The sequence below is a fragment of the Diorhabda carinulata genome, chromosome 12 (genome assembly GCF_026250575.1).
Source record: "Diorhabda carinulata isolate Delta chromosome 12, icDioCari1.1, whole genome shotgun sequence".
Lineage (NCBI taxonomy): Eukaryota > Metazoa > Arthropoda > Insecta > Coleoptera > Chrysomelidae > Diorhabda > Diorhabda carinulata.
Genome location: NC_079471.1, coordinates 10,935,467 through 10,962,009, shown reverse-complemented (window position 1 = coordinate 10,962,009; position 26,543 = coordinate 10,935,467). Strand labels below are relative to the sequence as shown.

At 31.4% G+C, this 26,543-nt stretch overlaps 1 protein-coding gene across 2 annotated transcripts in view; it reads right to left on the bottom strand.

Annotated features, from left to right (window-relative positions):
* LOC130900321 (protein fem-1 homolog CG6966) overlaps positions 1-26,543 on the bottom strand; it is a 131,158-nt gene that overhangs the window by 52,379 nt on the left and 52,236 nt on the right. The gene's annotated exons all lie outside the window — the stretch shown is intronic.

Here is a 26,543-nt window from a genome sequence, read left to right as displayed (position 1 = left end):
ATATTGTGGCAAATTTCTGTTCATTTTATTATTTCTTAATTGTTGCAATAACCTTGGGAACCGCGCATTTTCACGTTGTAAAATGTCAATTGATAATTTAACTTTGAAGTGGTATTTCTGGAGTTCTTATAAATATGCTACTGAAATAATGAATTTATTCCATTTGGATTTTACACATTATATGGGCTTAAGAAATTAATCGTATTATTTAGATGCATAAAATTCAAATTTATTAGAGCACACGGTGTACAATTTTCTTCTGTTACAATTTGCCCCATTACTTATGATTCACATTGTATCTACTTTATATTATATGTATGTAGTAATAAATAAATGGAGTTTAGATACATTAAAAATGAGATCTGGTTAAGCAACGATAAATATTACTGAAAAATGTATATTTATGTAGATGTTGAATTATTTGTTGAATATCCAATAATAGTACAAGCTAAACTCACACGTACACACATTAAAATAATTTATATCATTGATTCAGATTTTTCCGAAAACTTCCATTGCGCGAGTAACGTTTTATTGATTATGTCAGTGCTATTTTACGATTTTGTATTGGCTTTTGCCAAAAAATTGGCACAGTTACAGTAAATAATCGTCAACATACACTAATTGACGATATTTATATTCACTACCAAGAAACATTTTCAAAATCACAAGTAATAATACAAATTTGAGTGAAGTCTCAAAATTGCTTTTTTGGAGGATATACTCGTATTGTCTAATTCCAATGTTCAATACTTTTTTTAGAAAACGCTATTTTTAGAAAACCTAACCAATAATCTGCATAAATGAATAAATATTTTTCTGGAAACGACACAGTTGCTAAGTTGCTATAATGCAAAGCTAGTTGCGCGGAGATCATATATTTAAATTCATAAAAAATCACATTACGATAATAAGTTGTATATGAAATTTAAGATTACAGCTTATACTTCACCCTACATCGCATTTTACCTACGTGGTCGATTGTTTGGGGGGTCACTTTGGATCTTCAGCCGCTCTGTATCTATGATTTAAACTTGGATTTTTTGCTTACACTGGAATAGTACGAGTAAGTACATTTACTAGGAATAGAAGGCTATCATTATTGTTGAGCCCAGATTCTTGCAATAGCGAGGAGTCAGCCGAGGCTGTGCAAACTGGGCAAAACATATGAGTCTTCTGCTCCGAGTGACATATACTATTTTTTCTTTAAGTGTAAAAACAAAACACTGAAATTCTTATTCTTGAGACATTTTTACAATATACTTTTCAAAACTGACAAACATCAAATTAAATAAAAATTAAATGACAGTCCCTGCTTACTGCCCATAATAAGACATTGCTATCGTTTCTCATTATTTTGTTACTAGTACAACAATGAGTGTTATTCTTTCACTAGTAAAAGAATAGGTTATTTCTACGATCTGTGTTGCCGAAAATAAGATAGATATTATTATACGCTTGAAGAAAAAACTATTTATCAACAACTATTAATATTTGTATACTTATTCGTAAACGTATTCCAGTATAATAGTTCTCCTCCTCCTCTGTCTTATTGGTCCGATAAGCGGTCGGATTCAGAATAACTGGCAAAGGCCATGGTTTTTAATTTTATTTATAACTAAAATTAGGATTTGCCAGTATTCTAGGTTCAAATTTTGATTTGAAGTACAGTCTTCGTTAAATTATTTATTTATGCAAATATCTGCAATGAATACTCCTTTAATCACGCGTGACAGTGACCCAGACTCCGATTTTTTTGTTCAATAATATCACATCCGACAGTGAAAGTGAAAATTTCACTAGTAGTGACGATGAAATTTTATCAGGCGTTAGTAACACTTCATCATAACTATCCACGAAATTGATAGGCGATCCATTTGGGGATACTCGACCTAATAATAATGTGCCAGAATTCTTTGGAGTTGCAGGTCCAAATTCTGGTGTGTTTCCTGATGAATACGTATCTTTTACAAGGTGTGTAGATGCCTTTTTTCCAGATGAATTGTTTAATTTTATTGTACAATGTACGAAAACGACAGCTCAAATAAACCACATCTAGCTTTTAAAATGCATAGTCTACAATGGTGCCATGTTACCACAAAAGAAATTAAATTATTCTTTGAATATCTACTAAATATAGGTCTCAATAAAAAACCATAAATTTCAATGTATTGGAGTACGCGCTATAATCTAGTCGAAACAGATTTTATCAATATTAAAATTCATAATAGTTGCTGACCCAAATGTTCTACAAGAAAATAATAGATTATGCCATTTGACCATTTTTAGAACGCTTAGAAAGAATTTTTTAACATAACTATAAACCAAATAAGAATGTTGTTGTTGATGAATCTTTGATGTTATACAAAGGTTCCAGATTGGGAGTAAAAATTTTTAATCTATGGATCTGATCTGATGGATATACGAGGATATATTGAAAAATTCTTAGCCTACTATAGAACCAAACAAAATATCAATGTCAAAATATTTTATTACTCAACATATTCTCCTCTCAATTGGATACATTTATTAAAGCGAACCTGCAACGTCTCTAGACCTTTCAACAAAAATGTTTCTTCTTGTTCTGCAAACCAGCTTTTATTACCTCCTTGTTGGAAGCAATTTTATGACCTTCTGTACTTTTTTCCAGTTGAGGAAAGAGATCATAGTCGGACGGAGCCAAATCTGATGAATAAGGGGGGTGTTCTAGTAATTCAAACCCTAAATCACGAATTTTTTGATGGCAACATGAGGTTTGTGTGTAGGGGCGTAGTCCTGCAAAAACAAAATACCTTTGGATAGCTTTCCGCGTCTTTTCTCTTTAGATTTCTCCCATAGAGTGGTCAGTAATGTCGTATAGTAATCTCCAGTTATTGTTCTACCATTATACAAAAAATCAATCATGATTACTCCATGGCAATCCCAAAAAATTGAATCTAGGACTCCAGCAGATTTTTAAACACGAAACTTCTTAGGTCTTGGAGAACCAGAGTGTCGCCATTCTATCGATTGTTGCTTTGTTTCTGGATCGTAGAAATGTACCCAAGTCTCATCCATAGTAACAATTCGGTTTAAGAAGTCTACATCGTTTTCGAATCTAGCACAGATTGAACGCTTGCACGCTTTTGGTCAACATTCTAACATTTGGGGATCCATTTTGCAGCAATTTTTTTCATGTCCAAATTGACGTAAACTATATGATGAACGCGTTCGTAAAAATATTCAGTGCTTCAGATATCCATTTTAGCCCAATTCGACGGTCTGATAAAATCATGTCATGAACTGCATCGATATTTTCGGGGACTGACACACAAACTGGCCTTCCCGATCGGTCACCATCTTCAATGGAAAATTTCCCTCTTTCGAAGCTCGCAGTCCAATCACAGTCACATACGAAGGACATCGATCACCAAGGGTATTAAGCATATCTTCGTAAATCTGCTTACCTCTTAACCCTTTTAAATACAGGTACTTGATGTTTGCTCGATAATCTAGTTTTTCGATTTTCACAATTCCGGTGGACATATTTTTTCTTTTAATTTATTGCGTAACTCTGGTTTACTTTTTTGACATCAAACTTCACACCAACACTTCTAATAATTTATTGTTCGTTGCTATGGTATCGCAATATTTTGTTTATGCATGGAACTGGTCTAGGCTAACTAGATATCAATACAGCCTCAAAGTACAGCTTTGTAATTTATACTGGACAAGGTCAGCAGCAGTTTTTTCCTTCTTACGACGTTGATAATTCTAGATTATCGCTTTCAGAAAGAATAGTAATTCATCTTGGTAGAAACATACTGAACTTGAGTTATTCTTCCTATACAGATAATTGTTACAGTAGCACTCGGCTTGCTGAATATTGATTACAAAGAGAACCGCTACTTACTGGTACGATACGATCGGATAGAGGGGTTTCAAATGTATTAAAAAGTTCTCCACTCAATAGACACCAGTCAGTATTTACAAGAAAAGAGGATGTAATTATTTTAAAATATTTTGAGAATAAAGACGTGTACGTTCTTTCGACAGAATTTAGTGCGAAACTTGGTGGCGTCGATAAAATCGATTAATTATTGCATGCCTATAATTGTTGCCGTAAATCATACACCTGGTTCAAGAAATTAGGAATACATTTTGTTCAACGTGCAATATTGGATTCACATTATGTTTACAAAGAATTGAGCGACCAAATTATGACATTATTGAACTCCTCAAATTTTGTAATTGACTACTTCGTGGAAGGGCTTTCTGAAGAAATCGAAAGATTGGATGCAAATGAACGACGTCGAAGAAAACAAATTGAAGTTCGTGATGAACCTGTTGTTCTTACTCGTTCAACATTTCCACTTACTCGTTGTCGTCAGCGTCTACAACGAAGATATGTTATTTGTTCGTCAAATAACATCACACGCGATACTAGATACTTTGGTAATTTGTGCCCTACAAGACCTTCATTGTGTATGTCAAACTTCTTCAACCGTTATAGTAATTTTGTTTAAATTTTATGAAAAATAAATTACGTATAATGAATTTTATTAAAATATCACTTTGTTTTGTATAAGTTATTACAGTTTTCAGTGCAGATTCATTATTATGACGTACAGCGTAAGTTCGTTGGTATATAAGTATGGATACGTACGTCGTACGTCCGAACTTAAAATCACTGGGATTATTTACTTCAAATAAAGATGTTAGCTGGGGTTAAGATAGTTACCTGACCCGGATGTGACTGGTCAGAAAATCGGCTACCAATTTAATATCGTTTATGAACCTCAGAAGGAATCCATCTGATTCTTTAGCCATCCATTCAGTTTGTTATTGACGTGATATCTCATTAGGACACAGTAGGGCTCAGATGATATAGAGTCGTTGCCCCTTTTTGGCAAGGCTGTCTGTCTCCTTATTGCCTGCAATAACCTGGTGACCTGGTAACCATATTAGGGTTATTTTGTTCCTGTTGGCTTATGCTTTTAGAGCATTCCCGCGCTAGATTGGACGTGCGCTTAATAGTCTTCAGAGGTTCCAAGGCCGTTGGCTATCGGAAAGAATGTGAATTTGCTCTCTATACTCACATTCCTGAGTATAAACATTATACGATATAAACCTACCAACTTGTTTTGTAAATAATTCTCTTTATAAGATATTTTGTCATATTATCTTTGAGTAGAAATATTCACATATTATTTTTCATATCTCTTTTGAAATTTTGTATGTACTTATTGATGACATACTGGGTTCCTGGAATTTAAGTTATTTAGCACAGTTTAATTTATCCTTTTGTTGAACTATTTCTTTATTGACAAATTGAATGTTTGGTTTATTTTCTTTTGAGGTTAAGTCTTGGTATAAAGGACGCAATCATTATTGGAAATTTGCCAGACGTGGTATAACTGATTGCAGAATTATATTGCTTGTAAAAGCCAAGTTGCTTCCCCTTAGAAGGTTAGAGCCACATCTAGTTAACTGTTCACGAATAAGTTATTTGTGCAGTATTTTTGTAAATTTTCCGGATATTGATTTTTGGTTGTTCAGTCCGTTGAAAGGTTGTTTTGATGAGTGACCCGATTTTGCTCAAGAAGTCTGCTGCTAACTTCATTCATATTTTCTTTTTGATTATAATTTTTTAAGTTTGGCTCCAAATTCTATATTTGCGGAAGTCGTGATATTTCCGACTGAGAATTTGAGGATTGGAGAGGGAGTTATCTTGTTCTTTTGGTCAGCGACCGTGGTAGCGTTAAGATCAATTTCTCCAGAGATTTTTGTAAAGCGGAATTTAGCCGGCCTAAAGGAGCCTTCCGTCGATTTCAAAAATTCTGGATTATTAAATTGTTAATTGACATCCAAGAAGAAGTAGATATAAGTTCCCTTCGTTAAAGAGGAAGGTAAGATCTTTTTATTTTTGTAAAAGTAGAAATAGTTCTAATTACTGTCTTATGAACTAGGTTAGGCTCCAAATTATAGACTACCTTTTTTATCGCATTCAGGAAATGTTAAAAAATTAAGTTATTAATTATTTTTTTAGTAGTGTATAAAATTGGCGAAATTTTTCACAGATTGTATTTTGTACATTCTTCTTTTTAATTTAATTAGGGACCTAGTATTGGACGTAGGACGTTTATTGGGGTTTAAAACTTAGACGGCCTTAATTTGGATTTAACGTCAAACTTTGACTTGTGGAACTACCTAGTCAGGGACGATTGACTAAATGAACTTCTTTGGTCCTGTTTGTATTCTCCAGACAAATAGAGAGTCTCATGTGTTGTTAAAGGTCAGATCCATTCACATTAGTTTTATGTTGTAAAATTTACTTCATTATTTTCTGTAAACAAAAAACTCATGAGTTTTGGGGGTAATTTTTTTTAACCTTGTTTTTTTTTATACAATTTCGAATTTCAAATATAAATAATTGTATTTTATTTTCAACAATTAGCTTTATTCCTAGAGATACCTCAACCTATTTCTATACCTTTCTCAATTCAGGTAAAAAAAAATTAGTGGCGCCCCATTGGGAAATACAAAATTTGTATACCCCTTAAACACTTCAAAATCTTGCAACGAATTCCGACAACACACATTAACATGATGAGATTAGTCGGGGCCCAAAATGTGACCTTTTAGATTACAGTATAGAGAGTTGGCATATTGGTCCAAATATGCTCAATCCAGCTCCACGCGGTAGCTTCGAACTATCTATATACCAAAGAGATGCATTTCGAGCTTGCCGAACATATTTTTGACCCCTATTGGTGCTCATGGATTACTACTTCGAATGGGATAGTTGTGTTCATCATGCTATACATTTGTTCCATCTGTTTGTCACATTGTCCAGCTTTATCGATTCTATAATCCTTAGGTAATGTGTTCTTTTTTTTTTCTGAACTATGGCAATTCCATACAGTCACAATAGCTTTAGAAATTACCTAGTGAGATAATTGTTCCAAGTAATAGGAAAATTGAAAAGTATCAGTTGAGTTCCATAAAGAGTAGTTGCGCGTATGATTACCTTCCTTTTCCTTGTAAATGGGACTGGTATTGTTTTACCGGGGTTGATTGAGAATTGCTCTTCATCATTTTAGTTCTTAATTGAGTTTAGAGCCACTTGTATCAAAGTAGAGATTATGCCTTCACGGTTGCCCCTTACTATTACTACAAGATCATCGGCATTCTTGTAACACCCTCTTGATGCTTTTAAAAGCCTGTTCTTTTTCTTTTACTAGGTAATTCAGTTCAGACTTCCCTTTTTTAAAAACAATCCACCTGGAACATTTGTAAGTAAATGACCTTTTGTTGATTCGTATATTATCGAATAGGTATTCTATGGAATAATCTATCAAAAATGCTGGTGCTATAATAAATTTATTAATTTTGAATTGGAGTTGAATGATCTAAGTGAAAATGCACCACCACTTTTTTACCACGGGAATTTTTAGCGCATCTCTTCCGCTATTACTATTTTGTCCGTCCGTCCGTCTGGATAGTTGTAGGTGTGTCGCAAACAAAAAATTTTGGGTTATATTAGGAGAAAGTTAATTAGAGGTGATATCATCAATCGATGGGATCAATACACATCATAAGGCATCGATAAACATGAAATGACAATAGACGTCAATTGAGGTCATTTTTCAATTTTTAAACCAATTATTATGAGAATTTTCAAGAAGTAATGAGTATAAAATGATCTATTAGATAAATGGAATTATTGATATTGGATATGGAAACTTCCTTTTATGTATAAATGAAGATTCTTGTTACTGACTTATTGATTGCTAATGGTGAAAAATGCGCTGTAGTCTTTCACGCCGAGAGTGCAACGATATTTTCACTTGTTTTTTCATATTTGATTTTTATGAACTTCGTGACGAAAAACAAAACGTAAAATATATAAAATGTAAGCCTATTATGGAAACGGGTAAATTACTAATTTCAACTCGGTACATCAAGTTGTTAAAGTAAAGGCGCGCACTTTTTGTTATTCTGATAATAAAACTTGATAAGAATTGTGAAACTTCAGATTTAGGCAAATATACTTCGTTCGATCTCTGAAAGTAAACTTTTGCTATATAAAGATTCGTATTAAAATACGTATCAATAAAGGGTTTCTGGAAGAAAAGAAGAAAATTGAAGAAATGCCAATATTTTGCGGAAGAACTCAAGCTCTAAAACCAGAACCATACCAAAAAAAAGTTTGGGGATATCTTTTGTAACAACTTTACAACTTGTGCGAAGGTAAACCCTATTGCACTATTAATTACAGGTTAGAGAATTCAACAAAATTGCTTTTTGAGATATATTGTTTGGGTTGATGGTTAATAGCATTGTAAAAAATTGAGGTATAAATTAAGTGATTACGTTCGAAACCTGACTTATTTCCTAGATAATTTTTTCAGTCTGTACTACGTGGGCGATTTTTTAAGACGGTTATAAGTAACGCTTTCAAGGTTCGAGTTGATGTTTTATATTTATTTATCGTTACCAACTTGTATTGTCCTTTTAAGGAAAAGGCATTTCTTTGTTCGATAAATTGTATATTATTCAGTTCCTGAATATAAACTTACCATTATAAGTACATGAAAAACAAAAAACATAATTTATGACGCTCATCATCTTTGTCTTTGTCTTTGTTAAAATGAAATATTTAATGACGGTTCGATTCTCAATTTGTTCCATTTCTAGAAATATCTTCACAACGAATCATACGATTGTCAAACAGAAGCAAAGAGTCCAAAAAGCAAAATATTCTTGATTTTAGGTCTCTTCTGTTTCAAAATTATTTTCTTTTATAATTTTTAAAAGACGGATATAAATTTGACGTTTCGACTTTTTTAGTACTTATCAAAATATGATATTGACACTGACAATTTGCGTAATTATATTAATCAGTTGATCATGAATATCAAAATAAGAATAAAATCAAAATAGAAATTTGTTTTAGCAAAAAAGATTAATTTTCCCTTAATTTTTGCATCTCAAATACGTAGCAGTCATCAATTAAATTAATTGTAGTTGTATTAGAATTTACAAAATAGAGCTAAAAATTCTACTTAAATTATTTTATCATTTATAGTTTTTTCGTACTTACTCCAAGAATTTTTGAATCTTTATAATTGAATTTGTTTTTCTGATAAATATAGACTACCTATATTATGGGCGACTACGCTAAATTTCTACCTAAACAGTGGATCGCAGTTGGAACTGAAGATGACGCCAGTTAACGTTCGCTGTTTAACTACATGAATTAAATACCGACGCTCTTTGAAGTTGTCTTCAGTTCTGGTCTCAAGTCCGAACGAGAGTTGTTAAACTGCTCTGATGAGATTTAATAACGTCGAAACTAGTCAGTAGTTACAACCTCACCTTGCAATTGGCGCAATTAGGGATATTAATAACGACAAAAAAGTCGATTGACATCACGCTCTTCAGAGGAGATGTAATTCAATATTCGTTGATGCTTTAGCCAGGATAGTAGTCGTTTCGTTGAATTTCGAAATTATATCAGAGGTGAATAGTAGAAACCTTTATTTTGATATAATAAATAATGAAAATTTGATTCTGGTTGTATATATCAAATATGAAAACTACTATTAGCAATTTGTTTAGTACAAATTGCATGCTTCATCAGTTTATGTGACATAATGAAGCACAGAAATATATAAATTGTTCTAATTTTCAATGATCGATATTCACTTCAGTATCTCCCTTTTGCTGTTCCAATATAATTCGTTCTTAGTGTTTTGGTTTATCGAATGGATTCCGAATTAGAATCATGTTTAGCAAAAAATCAAATTTTATAATGTCCATTTCAATAAATGGATATTAGTTATTTTTTGATGATTCCTCTCAATTTGGGTTTCTATCACAATATTTCTATCAGTCCATTACTGCCTGATTAAACCTCTATAAAGGTACCAGAGCAGCATAACACATTCTGTGACAGATAAGGTAGAAGCATTGCAAAAGATAATATACAAATATACCCTGTGACATTCGAAGTGTTACACCCAGAAGAAAAATTTTGACGATTTTTTTTTTGTAAAATACCAATAATGAAATGATTATAATCGCAAAAAATTTTCTTAGAATGTACTAAGAAAAAATAATATGTTTGTTGTTCCACTAGTTGAATACACTCCTGTATACGTCTAAGCATTCACAAAAGGAGGTGATCGAGATCTGTTTGTTACACCTCGTTTCAAGCAATTTTAACTTGACGTGGATTAACTGCGCCATAGTCTATGGAGAGTGGGAAAAAAATTCTTTTCGTAAATATATTCAAAGATAAAACGGGTGATACTTTTAACATAGCCAGCTCTAATAATGATGTTGCTGAAAAATTAACGTTAATAAATTATTTCATCTGGGTGTGATACTTCTAATATAAGTGATTATAACGGGTGTCCGCCAGGAAGGTATACTACTTTGTTTGTTTATAACTTTTTATTAAATGAAACATTTTATTGATAAATGTTTTAATGAATATCGGCAATTATGTATGGAATACAATATGAGATAAATGTCCGCCTCTGTTAGCCTCACAAATGCGAGCCCTTTTGAGCACATATTTCATTATATTCTCACAAATTTCACGCGGTATTTCATCACGAATATTTTGTTTGAGTTAGTACAGCGTTTCTGATTTGTTTGCATAAGCCTTTCTTTACAGATATCCCCACAAAAAGAAGTCCGGATCAGTAAATTAGACGACCGTGGAGGCCAATCAACATTACCATTTCTTGAAATAACTATGTGATGTATGTGAAGTAAGGTCCAATGATTCCTCCTGACCAAATTGCACACTAGACTGTCATTTTTAATGGATGCAAGGGTGACTGATGAATAATTTGAGGGTTTTCCATTGCCCAGAACCAACTATTCTGTTTATTCACATATCCATTCAAATGAAAATGTGCCACGTTACTCATTATGATTTTTTCATGAAAATCGGGGTTGTCATGGGCGAGCTGTAACATCCTATTGGCACATTTACGGCGGCGTAAATGGTCTTCTGGAAGAAACTCTTGTGTCAACTGAATCTTAAATGGAAACAAATGCAAATCCTTGTGCAAAATTGTGGCCAAAGTTGTTCTTTGAAGACCAAGCTTCTGAGTACGATGTCGAATTGAGGTTTAATGATTGTTTTGAACACTTTCTTGAGCATCACTAATGTTTTCAGCCGATCTTGCAGTACGTTGTGGTCCATGCTTGTACCTATCAGCACCTTTCTTCCAAATCATTCACTACACGATAAATTTCACGTAACTTTCTCGTCGTCACAGTAATCGATGATTAATTTTGATAAAACGTTTTAACAAAACACGTTGGTTTACCGAATATTTTTCCATAATAAATTTGCCACATTTCTACCTCACGATTGCCAAATATGAACTGTCAACATTAATGGCGGCAAAACAAAGTATAGTACAAATCAAATAAGAAAAACACACAGCGTAATTATGGTGTCACCACTCAGTTAATGTCGATTTCACTTTATCGTATATTCATCTCTTTTACTCTGAATAGCCAGACCAGATGCGTATCAAATTCAAATAAAAATTCAAACAATTGATTTTTAACCGTATACTTGAGTCTATGTCAACTAAAATTGGTAGATGGCTTGAAATTTTTTCAAGATTATGACAAAAGCGGATAATCAAATTAACAAATTACAACTCGCAATCTTACCAATAAACACTATTACTTTGAAAGTAATATTTACTACATTTTTAAAAAATATTCTTCAGTTTACGTTAAATTTTGAAATACGGACTATATTTTTTAACAGTTGATTCCTTTTCGCCCATAGGAGCAATGAGTAAGATGGGAAAATCATTTTTTTCTCTTTTTAGCACATCGCTTTAATAAGATGGTCTTATAAAACCCTTCAAATTTTAAACTTATATCTCAAAAAATAAAAATGAAGAGACACCTAGCTATAATAGTATAAAAAAAATAATAACTTTTTCATTATATTAAATTAATTATTTATTACAAAAAATTTAATCATCATCAGAACTAGAGGAAAAAAATCTAGATCATCATCATCCTCTGACAAATTCTCGCTGCCTTCACTTTCTTTCATGGATCCCGTATTCACCATAAATTTAAAATTATCTAGGGCTTCATCAAAGATATTCTCTTTTTGTATAAGTTCATGTTCGAGTTTTTTTATATATCTACAAATACTAGACCATTTCTGTGCCGTCACAACCATAAATTTTTGCCTAGCAATTCCTCTGCATCTGCCAACCTAAATGTTGTGTTGTGCACGTCTACCCAGTTTTTTACTAAAGCCCAAACTTCTTCTATGGTGTTAAACTTGGTACGTAAATAATTAAGTATGCTTATTAGCTGAATCCAATTTTATCAGGAGAAATAACCTCACGAATATTATTCGGCGATTTAAATGACGTAATTGGCCGACTCCATTCAACTTTTTGAGTGTCCTTACTAATTTTTTGATAAGTAGATTGGGACACACCTGTAGCAGCCAGTGTCCTTTCTCTGCAATATTATTCCATATTTTTTAGAAAAAGTAATGTAAAGTATAAAATTTTCTTATATAAAACTTAAAACACCTCTTGATCAGCTTAGCTTTGCTATTAAAAAAGCGCAAAATATATTAAAATCAGTTTTAAAAGGACACTTAAGTTGGCCAAGTTGTAGTGGCAAAGTGCCCTGTTTTTTTTTAGAAAGAAAGTAAAAAGGGAAATAGGTAATATATTTTATGGTTCCAACCTCACATTTGATTACTCTATGCTTATTATTTAAAAAATCTAGGTGTTTACCTGTAATTTTACCCCTTTCCAACTTCATGAGTGAAATCGAGAAACATCGGAGAAAGACTGCCAATAATAAAGTATCCATGTAAACGAAACCGCTGATGTTCAACTTCTAATTTAAAATGCAAAAACCGCGCACGTGGCCACTTCATTTAGCAAAACATGTTCTACACAATAAGAATACGGAAAATTTGTGAACCCGACAATGTATTAAAAATACAGTGAACAAAAGGGATGAGGATATTCTCACGCTTTTTGTCAGGTATGGCGTGCCTGTGTTTTTCTTATTTGATTTGTACTTTAGTATACCTTCCCGACGGACACCCGGTATTAGGTATTAGAAATATGGATTATTTTCGATATAATAAATTAAACAAAAGAATATTGAAACAGTATAGAATGATCAGAGTTCATCTGAAGGAAAACAAATGTAAACTAAGAATTATTCTTTATATGTACGATATTTTGGCCGCTAAATGTCTGCATATCCTGCTTACTTCCAAATTTAACGCCGAACGACTTCTGATTCTTTCCAAAAATAAGAAATGTGCTAAAATGGACAATATTCTTGAAAATGAGTATATGGAAGAAGTATTTTAAAAATGTTTCTGCCGTTGCGTTGCAATAAGTGCATTGCTAGTTTTATTGATTCAAATTTTATATTATTTTAATAAAACAATTTTTAGATGATATCTCTTGTTTTATCGAAATTTTCTATTGAAATTTAGACTGGTAAATATGAAGTAAGTTGGTAAACTGTTTACATTAAAATTCCTATGTTGCATTGAAATTTTTCGAAAACCATATTTTCAGGAATTTTAAAGTAAATTTGAGGAAGTTAATATTTTTGTAACTCATAAATACATTTAGAAGGATAAAACCAAAACAAAATAATTTATTTAAATAAGGTGATTTACCCTGTAAAAAGCGTGATGATATGCAATTAAAATGGATAATCTTTTCAAATAAATCAGACGAAAATATTTCGTAACGGATATAATTTGTATTCTAAATTATGAGGGATTCGTTTTTCATATACAGGGTGTTCCTAAATTCATGCGACATAATTCAGGAGGTGATTTCTCGTATGAAATTCAGATTTGTCTTTCCTATAATAAAGTTTCCTTAGGCCACTTTTTTCAGAGATATCATCCTTAGAAGGTGTTAACTAAAAATGAGTTTCTATTTTTGTTTTCGAAAATTTGAGAATAACCACGGGTACTTTTCAAATATATTTGTTACATTATGAGAGGGTAAAATTAGCAGCCTTTACTTTATTTCATTTCAAAATTTTTTTTCAAATTGAAGTGTTATGAAATAAAATTATAACTTAAAATAAGAGTACTGTTTTATTTGAAAATATTTAATAATCTCTATTTTTTCTCCCAAAACCAATAGCTGCAGAGAAAATAAGACACAATAATAGTTCATATATTTTTTAATAAATTGAGTGGAAAACAGTAAAGATGTAAAATATAATACGATTCATAATAAATACTTAAAAATAAAGATTGAAAAAACACCCGTAGTTATTTCATTGAATGTGTACGAAAATTACAAAATTTCAAGATTCTAGCATTCCTGAAATTTTAAGAAAAAAATTATAATTCAATTTTAGTCACCACTTTTTAAGGATGATATCTCGGAAAGGGGTAGCTGAGGAAATTTATTATAGGAAAGACGCATCTTAATTTCATACGAACAATCACCTGAATTTTGTCGCATGAATTTAGAAATATCCTGTAAGTCAAAGAAATCTAACTAGTACCTGGTTGTTCAATAAGTTTTGTCATTCTATAAGAAAAAGAAAGATATTTTACCATTCACATATTCCAGAAATTTCCTAATTTTTGGATTACATCATTGAAATAAGAATATGAATCGTCTTTCACGTATAATTTTTTTTTGGGTGTGAGAACAACCAGGAGTTAGAGGAAGTCAAGTCTGGTGAATAGGGGAGATGTTGCAAAAGTTCATAATTTACTGATTTACGCGATGATTTTTTTTCTTGATTGAATCGGGTCTCTAAACGCGTTTATTGTATTACCTACCCGTGTGAACGTAATTCATAAGCAAATTCATTTTGCGTCCTACGAAAATTGATGCCAACATATTTGAACTAGATTTCCGGATCTTAATTGGCTGTGGAGTCCAAGTACCGTACTAGTACCACTTTTTATCGCCTTATTTTGATTTAGGATCGTAGTCGTAGACCTATGTAGCAAATATCTTTTTGTAACTGAACATTTCAGCCAAAATATTACACAAACCGTCTTATAAGATGCATAGGGGTTCTACTAAATCTCGTTTACGTGATTGAAACCCTTACATAATCAAATTGGTGCACTTTTTGTGCACCGTTAACGTGAAGCGACTTTCATAGTTAAATGCAGCGTCTTATTTTTTCATACTTCGAATTAAGTTGAATTCAACAATCGTTCATTTTTTGTTTTGGTGCTACACCTTCCACAACTAAGAATTTTACGATTTTCAAGTTTTTCATCGTTTAAACAAACTTTGAATAACTGAGAATATACGAATGAGTTGACTTACATGAAAACTTCACGCGTGCTCAGAAAGACGTACGTACGTAACGTACGTTTGAGAAAACTGAAACGACGAACCTAAATTTGATATCGCTTTTTGAAATACTGATTGTACAGAAGTTAAATGAATTTATATACTTACAATCTACGAAGATATACGTACGGAAAAACTCACCTGAAACAAAAATAACTTATTTAATAACAATCATTTCAATTTGAATTAAAATAATTTAAAAATTCAAAAATATGGATTGGTAAACACTCGGCAGTATCCATTTTATTCCAATTTAATATCGACTACGGTGAGGTTGATTCAGCTAGTGACGCAGATCGAGGTTTCCTCGAATACTGAAGTCAGAAGAATCTTCCTCTAATTGTTAAAGATCATCCAAACCCTGGATACATCACTAGACATCTTAAAGGTCCTCAAGAAGAAAACAACCTCGAAGTATTTCTCGAGTAAATACCAAAAACAAAACAACTAAAAAATACGTCTCTATAGCTCTAATCAAATTAAACAGTGAAAAGTAATTCTTACTATAATAATAATAATAATAATAATAATAATAATAAGGAAATAAATGTCTTTGTTCTAAAAGCATTTTTAGCAATTAAGATCTATGCGTGTTACTTCTAAAAATCAGACACATGTAAATGATACTGCATGCTCAGTAGCAAGCAGTGAGGAAGCTAAGTACACCACAGCAGACCAAACAGACTTGCATCTTGTCGATGCCCAACACATAATGACAATTTTTAATCGGTAAATGATTCTATTTTAGAGCGGCATCTTTCGGCAGTGAGTAATTATTAAGTAACTAATTTATTTACGCTGCATGCCCGTATAGTAGACTCTAATTCATAGGCTGCGTACCCGGGAAGTTATCTTTAAAGCTGATGAGTATCATAAGAAAACATTAGTATATTGTCATCGGTTCTTGACAAGTATGTTAAATTTTGAAATTATATTTATATCTCTTATATTTCCGAAGTTATTATCAATTGAGATTTTTTTGTAATTTTCAAGTTGCATTTCCAACGTATGAGTATGAAAATATCATGAACGAAATTATTATTCATATTTAAAGTATTCATAGATGACAGGTGGCCTGAAAAATTCGTATGCTATTATAAAAAATATTTTTTTGTTATTCAATATAGCTGCCGTCGATAAGAACCTTTTCATCGGTGCTAAATTTCTTCCCAGCGAGCATCCTTTTGAGATTTGTGAACAGAAAAAATCACTGGGGGCTAGATCTGACAAATACGGTAGATGCAATTTTGCCGTTGCTTTCATTGATTTGTGTGCATTGTTTGATACAATAGCATTTTCGTCTTTTCGTTCTTTAAATGGTGCTGTTTTTGCGCGACTTTATCCTTCTAACACTTCAATAACGCTACCTAATAGTCGCTGTTTATGGTTTTTCCCTTTTTAAGATAGTCTATGAATATTATATTAGGTGCATTACATACTGATCAAAATGTTGCCAACCTAGTTTTGCGACTTTCAAACTTATCAAGCTTCAAGTTTATCAAGCCGAGCCTTGTCTTCAATAGTGTTTTTTGCCAAAAAGTAACGTCTTCTTAACACACTAGATTTCTTTCAAACCATTTTTTCAAACAAAAGTTTTTTCACTCATAAACTCATAGTACAACTGTTTTTATGCAGGTTGGGTTAACTGAAAATTATATGGATTTAATACTAGTAGCGTCGACTATGTGTCAGCGTAGGAACTTTTCATTTCATTTAACAGAAATCATGAAAGAAGGGCGCGTATACGAAGTACAAGTCGTTCTGTCAATTGTCGCATAGACTTGTAATAGTAGCACAATAATAAACAAACTTAACTAAAGATTAAAATGTTCATTGGTTCCACAAGTTTTCTTTTACCTTCTTAGAACGGTTCAATCGATCGGCTAATGTTAAATCGATAGTTGTCGGCTACCAGACGATAATTAAAAAAAAATTAGCCTTACCAAATAATAATACGATACGCGTGTTTTTACGTACTGAAGATCCCCTTGTAACAGCGAAAGAACTTATACTCACGTAGACCGTCCACAAACGTCACTCAAATATTAGACCTGAACGGAAAAATTTCTAAAAATGTCATTGACTTTTGACTAATACATACCAAGCTAACAACAGCGAAGTAATAAAAACGTTGGTAAACACAGCTGGGTAGTATCGAACTCTAAAATGTTAAATCTATCTGATCAATCTCATGGGTTTGTAATCAAAATTCTATCGCAATTAAATTCACAAATAAGGAAGTGGTTTAATCTAAAAAAACCATATAATTATTTTTAATAAATCAGTATCATCAATGTCAAGTCAATAAAGGAAAAGATAAGGATTTTGTACATATACAAATTAAATTTGGCTTCCGCAAAAATCCAAACCAAACTATACCATAATCTATAGATAGAATACATCAACAAAGTAAAAGAATTATTCATTATATACAGTGAAGTCAATAAACAGATTCATTAAAATGAAAGCCATAAACAAAAAAGTTACATAATTGCCTCCATTTTAGCGTATATGTATTCAGACCAGATTCAATCTAAACTGTACTAGCACCAAAATATTATTATACAGCTCAATGACTGCGACGGATAACAGCAATAGTGAGAATTATAGCCCCTCTAGAACTACTTTTCGAATACATATCTTAAACAGGCATTCTTTAACATAAGTTGCAGAACTCAATCGATTTGGTTTCAAATTTGTGAGAGATTGCCTTTTATACCTACAATTATTGTAACATAATTATAGTTAAAAAATAAGTCGATTTTTAAACCTTGTTTCTAAAAATGAATTGATATCTAACAAAAAATTAATTAACTTTGGTTTTAAAAATTGGACTAATGTACACTTACAAAGATTCCTAGTTTGCAATATAAATATATAATTAATAAATACTAAATACGAGCTTTGCTTGAAAAGTTGTGAAAATATTTGCGTATGCGTTGGGAGATTCTTACCAAAGTTTTAGCCATTTTCGACTCTGAGTTTCTGTTTGATCGTATATGTGAGTCGTTATGAAGATTTTTCAGAAAATAGAAAATATTAATTTATTTCAACGTGGCAAGAAATTTTTTCACTACCAAAATATTTAACAAAATAAACATGGAATACTATTTTGAAGGATTTATTTTTAACAGAGTCAATTGTTAATTGATTATTCATCGTGAAACAATTTCATTTATTGGAATAATAATTTATACTTAAGTTTCAGCAATTACTTCCAACATAAATTTTGTTTCATGTTGCTGCTTTTCAAAAATGACACGATATTTCTTGAAAAGTTGATTCCACAATTTTTTCAGATATTTTAATTTGTTTGAAAAATAATTGTTGATTTAATATTTTGTTTATTGGAAATCTCAATATCGTTATTCAAATTATCTTCTATACATGCTTCTGAGACAGAGGCAGATTTACAGTCAACGAGACGTTTTTTGAAGAAAACAGTTGTTTATAAGCGATAACGTATTGGAACAAAAAACGACGTCAAGATGTATTGGATGTATTCATAATTGTAGAAAAAATTTTGTTTGTATTTCGAGTATAAAATTCGTGGTTTCATGCACATTAGAGAGAATTTTTAGCCTCAACCTGCGAAAAATTAACACTTTCATGTGCAAGTCAATGAATTGGTCAAATGAGCCTAATTAATAAGATTTGGAGAATGAAACGTTCCTTTTTAATTTATTGTTATTAAGCCGCCCGTGAAGCCGGTCCTGTTCAAATGTTAATTTAAACTAGTTTGGTGGATGCGCCGGTTATTAGTTTTTGTTGCGGTTATTCGTTTGTATTTTTTGTGACCTACTTAATCGTTTATGGTTTTGTGATCTGTTTTTATAGAGACGATTCCTAACAAAGTATTTTTGTTTGTTTATAGCAAAAATTAGAGATTTCCAGGAATCGCAGATTCTAGAATGTAATGCAGTATATATAATGAGCTTCCAGCAACCGGAGGGAGTTGTAAGCAGTTTAATGTCATAGTCATGTCAATTCTCCTCACCAATTTTATACTAAAAATTGTTGACATAAATAAGAAAAACATTACAATATTTTCTTTGGAGAGATCCACTAAAATTTCATTCAATTCTCAGACCTTATGACCAGGCCAAGATTATATATAATTCTATCTTAGTGAAATTAGTAGTATATCTATGTCTGTTTATAATTTGATTTTTTCATTGCAAATATAATGTGGATAATATTTGATTTTATTTAAATTTAACTGTACTTCTTTCAAAACATTTATTAATTTTCTGTGCATGGGCTATTAAATTGGGAATTGAAGCTACTACGAAAAGATTACAAGCATTATTCGTTCTGTCGTACTACTGTACCAAACTACTGTGGTTTTTGGGAGATTGATTCTCCGATTTCGTGCGAATTCCTGGTCACAAGTGCTTGTTGTCTAGGTCATTAAAGAAATTATAAAATGACATGTTTCACTCTCTTCTCTATGTCGATGCTCCTGGACACATTCTACCTAGAAATTCGAAATATCATAATATTCAACGCTAAACGAGAAAAGATCTATTTTTTATGCACGATGAAGCTTCATCGAACTTTGATAGGAGAGGTCGTAACTGGTCGAGGTGTAGAAGCTCTGATTCACTGGCCCTTCGGTCATGCGATTTTTATCCGTTGGAAAAAGTTTAGTCATATATTAAGGTGAAATTTATACTACAGAGGTATATTCACGTAAAGAATTGGGAGATAGAAAACGTCACTTTAATGACTTCATAGAGATCCCGAACCGTTTTGGAAATTTATGGTTTCTTTAGAAGGATCGACTATTCGTGAAAACAAAGGACATTTTGAATACTCTAATTTTTATTCCCACGAAATATCTGTTATAATAGTGTCTTGGAAACATGCGTAGGCGCTTCTATTTATATCGATGCATTTATTAGTTTTATAAAAATAGTCTCGAATGTCTAAGATCCGATATATACTAAAATTCGATTGAAAGTTGGAAAACAACACATATCAAGTCCAAAAAACAAAAACCTTGTGGCAATCTGCTATCACTCACTTCGGAGATATCAATGATTGAAAATATTTTAATTTCAAAATTATTGTCAAATGTTGAAGGAGTATTACACGTTATGTAGATGGTACCCAGAAAATTGAATTCTATATTACAGAAACAGTTTTATATTTCATTTTGGCATAAAATATGTTGTTAATTAAGATCCCCTACAAAAACATCTATAGAGCTACTATTTGACTCTATTTCATGTAATTCCAAATAACTGTTCATTAGCCTAACGACTAATTTAACAATAACGTTTTGTACAATAGCATAACCAATTAAAATTTTAAATGTTTAAATTCGGTTGTATAGAAAATCAATTATTTGTAGAAGAAATATGCGTTGTTGTACAGGTTGTTTTAAAAAAGGTATCGCCGTCTCTATGATAGATATAAAACTAAAAAATAGTTTTAGTTAGTAACAAACTTTCATAACGCCATGCGTATTTAACAAAAAGGGGGTTGAAGAAAATGAACTTATATCCATTTTTTATAGTTTTGCCGAATCTATTGGTAACATTATAATGATGTTTTATACGAATATGTTTCGAAAGTTCACACAGCCTATGAAATTGTTTTTATAATTGAAGCTAAAATACACGGTTCGTACCAAGTAGGAATGAAGATAACTTTTTTAAAACTAGATTTATTAATCAAAATTTCAACAGCATTCAATTTTACACAAAAAAGTTTTTCTTGGTAAAATTTGTAACTGGGTACTGTGTTCGGAATATTTTGAGTTAGAAATTTTGGAATTATTAATCACTAATTAGTATACATGTGGATAAAAAGTATTTTGTCGTGCAAATGGAATCTTAGGGATAAAACGGGTACATGTTAAAAAACTGGGATTCATTGCTTTCCTTTATTGTCAAGATCCACAAAAATTCATTCGATATATCTTGATTTTCCACAAGTTTGCATAGAAAACTTTCACATATTGATAATTATGACAGTAAATGAATAGGATTTTTGAAATATTGTTATTTGTAAAGTTAGATATTGTTGTAATGTAATAAAATATTTAAACACCGACATGTTATTAACCTTAGGTGAATGTTTTAGAAACTCGAGGGTAGCTATTAGGCAGAAAAGTTCAGTCACCAAGTTGTCGAAATGGGAATGTGAAACCAAAAAAAAAATTAATATAGTAGGCCAAGAACAACAAGAAAAATTAATAAAGAACACATCCTTTCAAATTAGTTGAACAAGATCCAACAGTTATGGTAAGGAATATGGCAACACAAATAAATACGTCTTCTTCAAGTACTTGGAAGATACTTGGTACAGCTACATCCTTATCATTACAAGTAAGAGCTCTAACTAAACGATATGTAGGTTAGAGTGTATTTTTGTAAAATAATACGAGAAAGTGTAGCCCTCAATCTAATCCAAATGCGACAAATGCATACTACTGGTGTGATAAGAATGTATAAGTCCAAAGTTAATATTGTGACAGCAACTTCAGGTAACAAAATAAGTTATCACATTGTACCTGGATATTTAAATGATACCTTTTTTTCAAACAACGACTTATTCAAAATATGAGAAAATTCAACGGTAAACTAGCGAAGATCTGTTTCTTATGCTTCGCACTTTGATATAAGATGTCGTGACTGGTTAATTAACAATTTTCTTGATCAAGAGATTGGTAGAGATACGAAAGCTCCGATTCGTTAGCCTCCACGGTTATGCAATTTTAATCTTTTGGCTGAAGTTCAGTGATATCTTGTACAAAATTTTATGCTATAGAGGTAAATTGATGCACAAGAATTGGGACACTGAATTCAACTTTAACGATCTCATAGCTGATGCCCAACCATTTAAAGTTTAATGAATTCTTTAGACAGTTTGATTGAATTTTATTCTATATTTTTCATTTTAATTTCCCCCTTGTGATTTTCTTTTTAATTTATAACTATAATAATTATTACTTTATACCAATATCGGTTATTGCTTTATATTTTTCTAAACAAAATTCTCCAAAAACGGTATAGATGTATCAAGTTTTGCCAATAGTACCTTTTGATGTGTGAAATTTGATGTTGCTCAAGCTCACTTGAGCCGTGCAACTAGCTCCCTCTATGAGAGTCAGATATAAAAACAAATTTGTGGGATGTATCAACTTCCAAACTTAGTTACCTTTTTTGAAACACCCTGTATAACGATAGTTTCAAATTTAGAATCTTTGTTCTTGATGGTAGGAATAAAAAGCAATAGTACTTTCTAATCAAAATTCCCTTTAAGGCAATATTTGACCTCCTGATGTGATACTAGTAACAAAAACTGTTATTTTTCAATTTTACCATAACCATGTTCAAATGGATAGAGGCAGCGGGAATAAGTAATGGCATAAATGCTATTTTACCAGAAATCTAGATTTTTATCCTCAAGTGTTATGCTTTATAGAAAGGTCTGGAGTATAAAAAGCTTTTTAAATGGGATAGTCATTACACACATTTTTTTATTTGTATAATTATCAAGTTACCTTAGACAATTGTGTGTTCTGTGTTCTGTCAAAGGTTTGATTGATAAAAAACTGATTGTTAGGCTAAATAAACACGGAAGAAGAATCTGATTACACTTCTCCTAAAATTGCAAAAATTGCTTGCAATGTAATATAAAACCTGCATATTTCTTGGAAAAGTCAAGCGAATGTAAATGGAAATTTTCAATTTTATGGTCCCATTATTCAATGTTGAAGAACATAAATTTAAATTCAAACATTGATATAAGTAAATTTCATAAGCTCATTACGTTCATAAAACGACAATCAAAGAGCTATAAACCCAGTTTCCTAGATATTTACAAAAGTAAATAATAAGCGTTTATTTTTGGTATATCGCAAGAATAAATGTACCAAACAACCTGTTGGTATTAACCAGATTGGAAAGATTTCATTCATTATAGCAAAATATTTAGAGTTGCTCAACCCAAAGGACTGCACAGGTCACTGTTCTGCCTGCTTCCCTATTCGTCGATTCGGGGTTAGATATTTAAGTAGATACCGCAGATGGCTACATCGAAAATTCTTTCAACAATATAAAAAAAATTTTTAATGTCGAAAGCCAAGAATTCGAAGATACGTCCTGAGCAGAACTCAGCTCTGGAGGAGCCAGAGCCCAAATCGACATTTGTTGATTTTCTCGACACTGGTTCACCTTTAACCTCAAAAATAGAAACTATAACTTCACAATTTTTGAGTAGCGAGCTTACAGGGGAAGAAAAAAATGACCAAATCTAATAATTAATAATATACACAATTGTCCAAATTTCACTGTAAATATTAATTTGAGTAATTAAAATCAGTTTTTATGTTAGATTATGTAACTTAAGTTGTAAAATTTTTGCCACAAATATATGTTTATAATTTTGTTTTCAACAAATTATTTTGTACTCTTTCCGTTCAACTATCGGATTCACATAATGTCCTAATCAGAAGCAATTTTATATCTTGATGAGACTCTTCTGTAAAATTTTCTATTTGAGAGTTGCTAGAATTAAGACTGCGATATGTAATAAATATAAAGAAAAGTATTTTTTAATGTGGTCGTAGATGAAATATTGTATACCCGTGCCTGAAGTACTTTTACGTACTCGTTGAAAAAGTTCACTCCACGCACTTCACACAATTCATAAAACGTATAATGTTCCTTTTAAAAAAAAATATAAAAAGAGTGTCACAGTTTGTTTTATTCCGCGGCTTTTGACATAAGTCAAAAAAGAAAACGTCAAATGTGTCAATATTAAGACATCGATAATTATTTAAATAAAAAGCTATGTTATTTTACATTATTTGATAAAGCTGCTTATATGCTTTATGAGGAAAAAATTTAAGAAGAGGGTCACATAAGAAAGAGAAATAAGAAAATTAATAAAATCCAAAAAATAAACTCAATTTATTTATTTATATTAATTAAACAGTCAATTATACGGAAACTATTTCTTACAGGAATTGTTCAACTGTATCCGTTCACTATCTGACATATATGTCAACTTGATGGTAGACCCGATTTGCTCATTTTATGTCTAATTCGTTCCATTAAGTCTAAATTGGCTGATCGATTAACGTAGACCCGACATTTTAAGTGCTCAGGTAGAAAAAATTCAAGGGGGGGTAAGATAAGGTAACCTAGGAAGCCTCTTCATTAATAGACGTCTTCTAATCCATCTTCTTTCAAACTGATTATCCATAAACCTTCCAAAATTAAGACCATAATGTCGTAGTACATCATCTTGTGGGGACCAAATACTGGGATCCAATTTTTCAGTATTATTTGGATCCGAAAATGCTGCAATTAGGTCAAAAAACACTACTATACGCATATGTTCCAAATAATGCTCAGCTATTATATTCGAAAGAAATAAGGAGCAATAAATCTTTCCCTAGTGATTCCTACCCAAAGAAGAATTCTTTGAGCGTGCCGAGTGCCAGATTTTAAAGTACTTATCACATTCTCGTTTCATTACAATACTTCTAGTAATTGGAGGTGTTTTAAAATGTGTTTCGATAAATAAATTACATGCTTCTTTATGATTTTGAAGTCTATGACGCTAATTGTAAGACAGATACTGAAAATCTTTTCATTAAAACTAAACAAGTGTTTCTACTTATTAAATTCAAGTTTCAAATATTTAATTTATGTAGTTTTTTCTCATAAATTCAAAACCATATTATTATTGTTTTTTATTAATTGTCTCAATTTTTCTACCAGCATTTGTTTCATTCACTTTTTACACATTTATTTTGTTATTTCATTGGAAAGTTTTACCCAACCACTTTTATATTTAGAACAGAAATTTCTAATGATGCATACATAATATATTCAAAAATTTATATATTTATTTTGAAACATATATATATATATATATATATATATATATATATATATATATATATATATATATATATATATATATAAAATACACATTTTATAAAATGTATCCTCGGAATTTCATAAGTTATATGTGTTTATGTTAGCACGTAGTATTTTTGTGCGTGTACTGCAAGATTTAGAATTCTCACTTTTTCTGTTAAACTTTTAATTTTTATACAAGTCTCAGTTTGGAATTGCTTCAACAATTCAATAAATAAAAATATGTTGGGGAGTGGATAATGGAAATTTGAGTGAAAATACGGTGTGTTCTGATATAAAATTTTCCGCTAAATAGTGTATTTCGAAAGTCTTTAATATTGGAGTTGCATTTTTTGAACACCAAATTCGGAGCAACAACGATAGGATTTTAAAAGGCAGAAGCTGGGTAAGGATGAAAGCGATATCTAATCAATTATTATTCATGTCAGAAGTCAGAATACTCCCAATGCATTATGGATTAACTTTTCCAAAACACAATATTTGTCTGTTGCTCACTAATTAATAAAAAATCTACAATCTTTCTAAAATACTCTTCTGCTGTTATTGGTTGACATTTTGAAATTTATGACCACACAAAATTTGGTATGCGGATCATTGACTTGGTGATGTCATTAGCTTGTGTCTACGTTATTAACAAAAATATGCCTAAATGGAAACCACAAGGTTTAAGTAGGTTGTACGCGTACGCCACCCTGCCTATTTTAAATGAAAATTAAGAAAATATTTGGGGTTGGTGTTTAATTCATCCAGCACTATGTTAAACAAGGTTTGCATGGAGCATTTTAGTGATAGAGAAGTGGTATATGTTGAAAGTGACAAGTAAAAATGGATGTATTCAAAATAAAAAGTTTTACAGAATTAGTGTCAAGCCACATGTCGTATGCTTGTTATATTGCTGTTGTGAATAAGAGCGAAAGGTTAATAGGCTATTTCTCGGTAATGGTGATAATATGAATCGGAATTTTAGAGTCTTCAGGGAGATTGGGAGAAGTCTAATTTTTCCAGTATAATTGAAGCGGTTTCTTGTGGATTTTAGGTGTAGTTAACTTCTTGCGGCATCCCGCATTTTTAAAGAATTCGTCGAATCCTGTTTGGATGGTGAAGATGGAAAAGATAGGTGTGTGTAACTTCATGGTGATATGAGAATCTTGATTATTATGTTAAATTTTTTGGAGAAGGTGTGCTTGTTCTATATTGAATTCTAGATTTTCACGATTTTTGTGTAGATCTTGATAATATATAATTATATATAAGTAATGTTCTAAGTAGTGGATGGAAA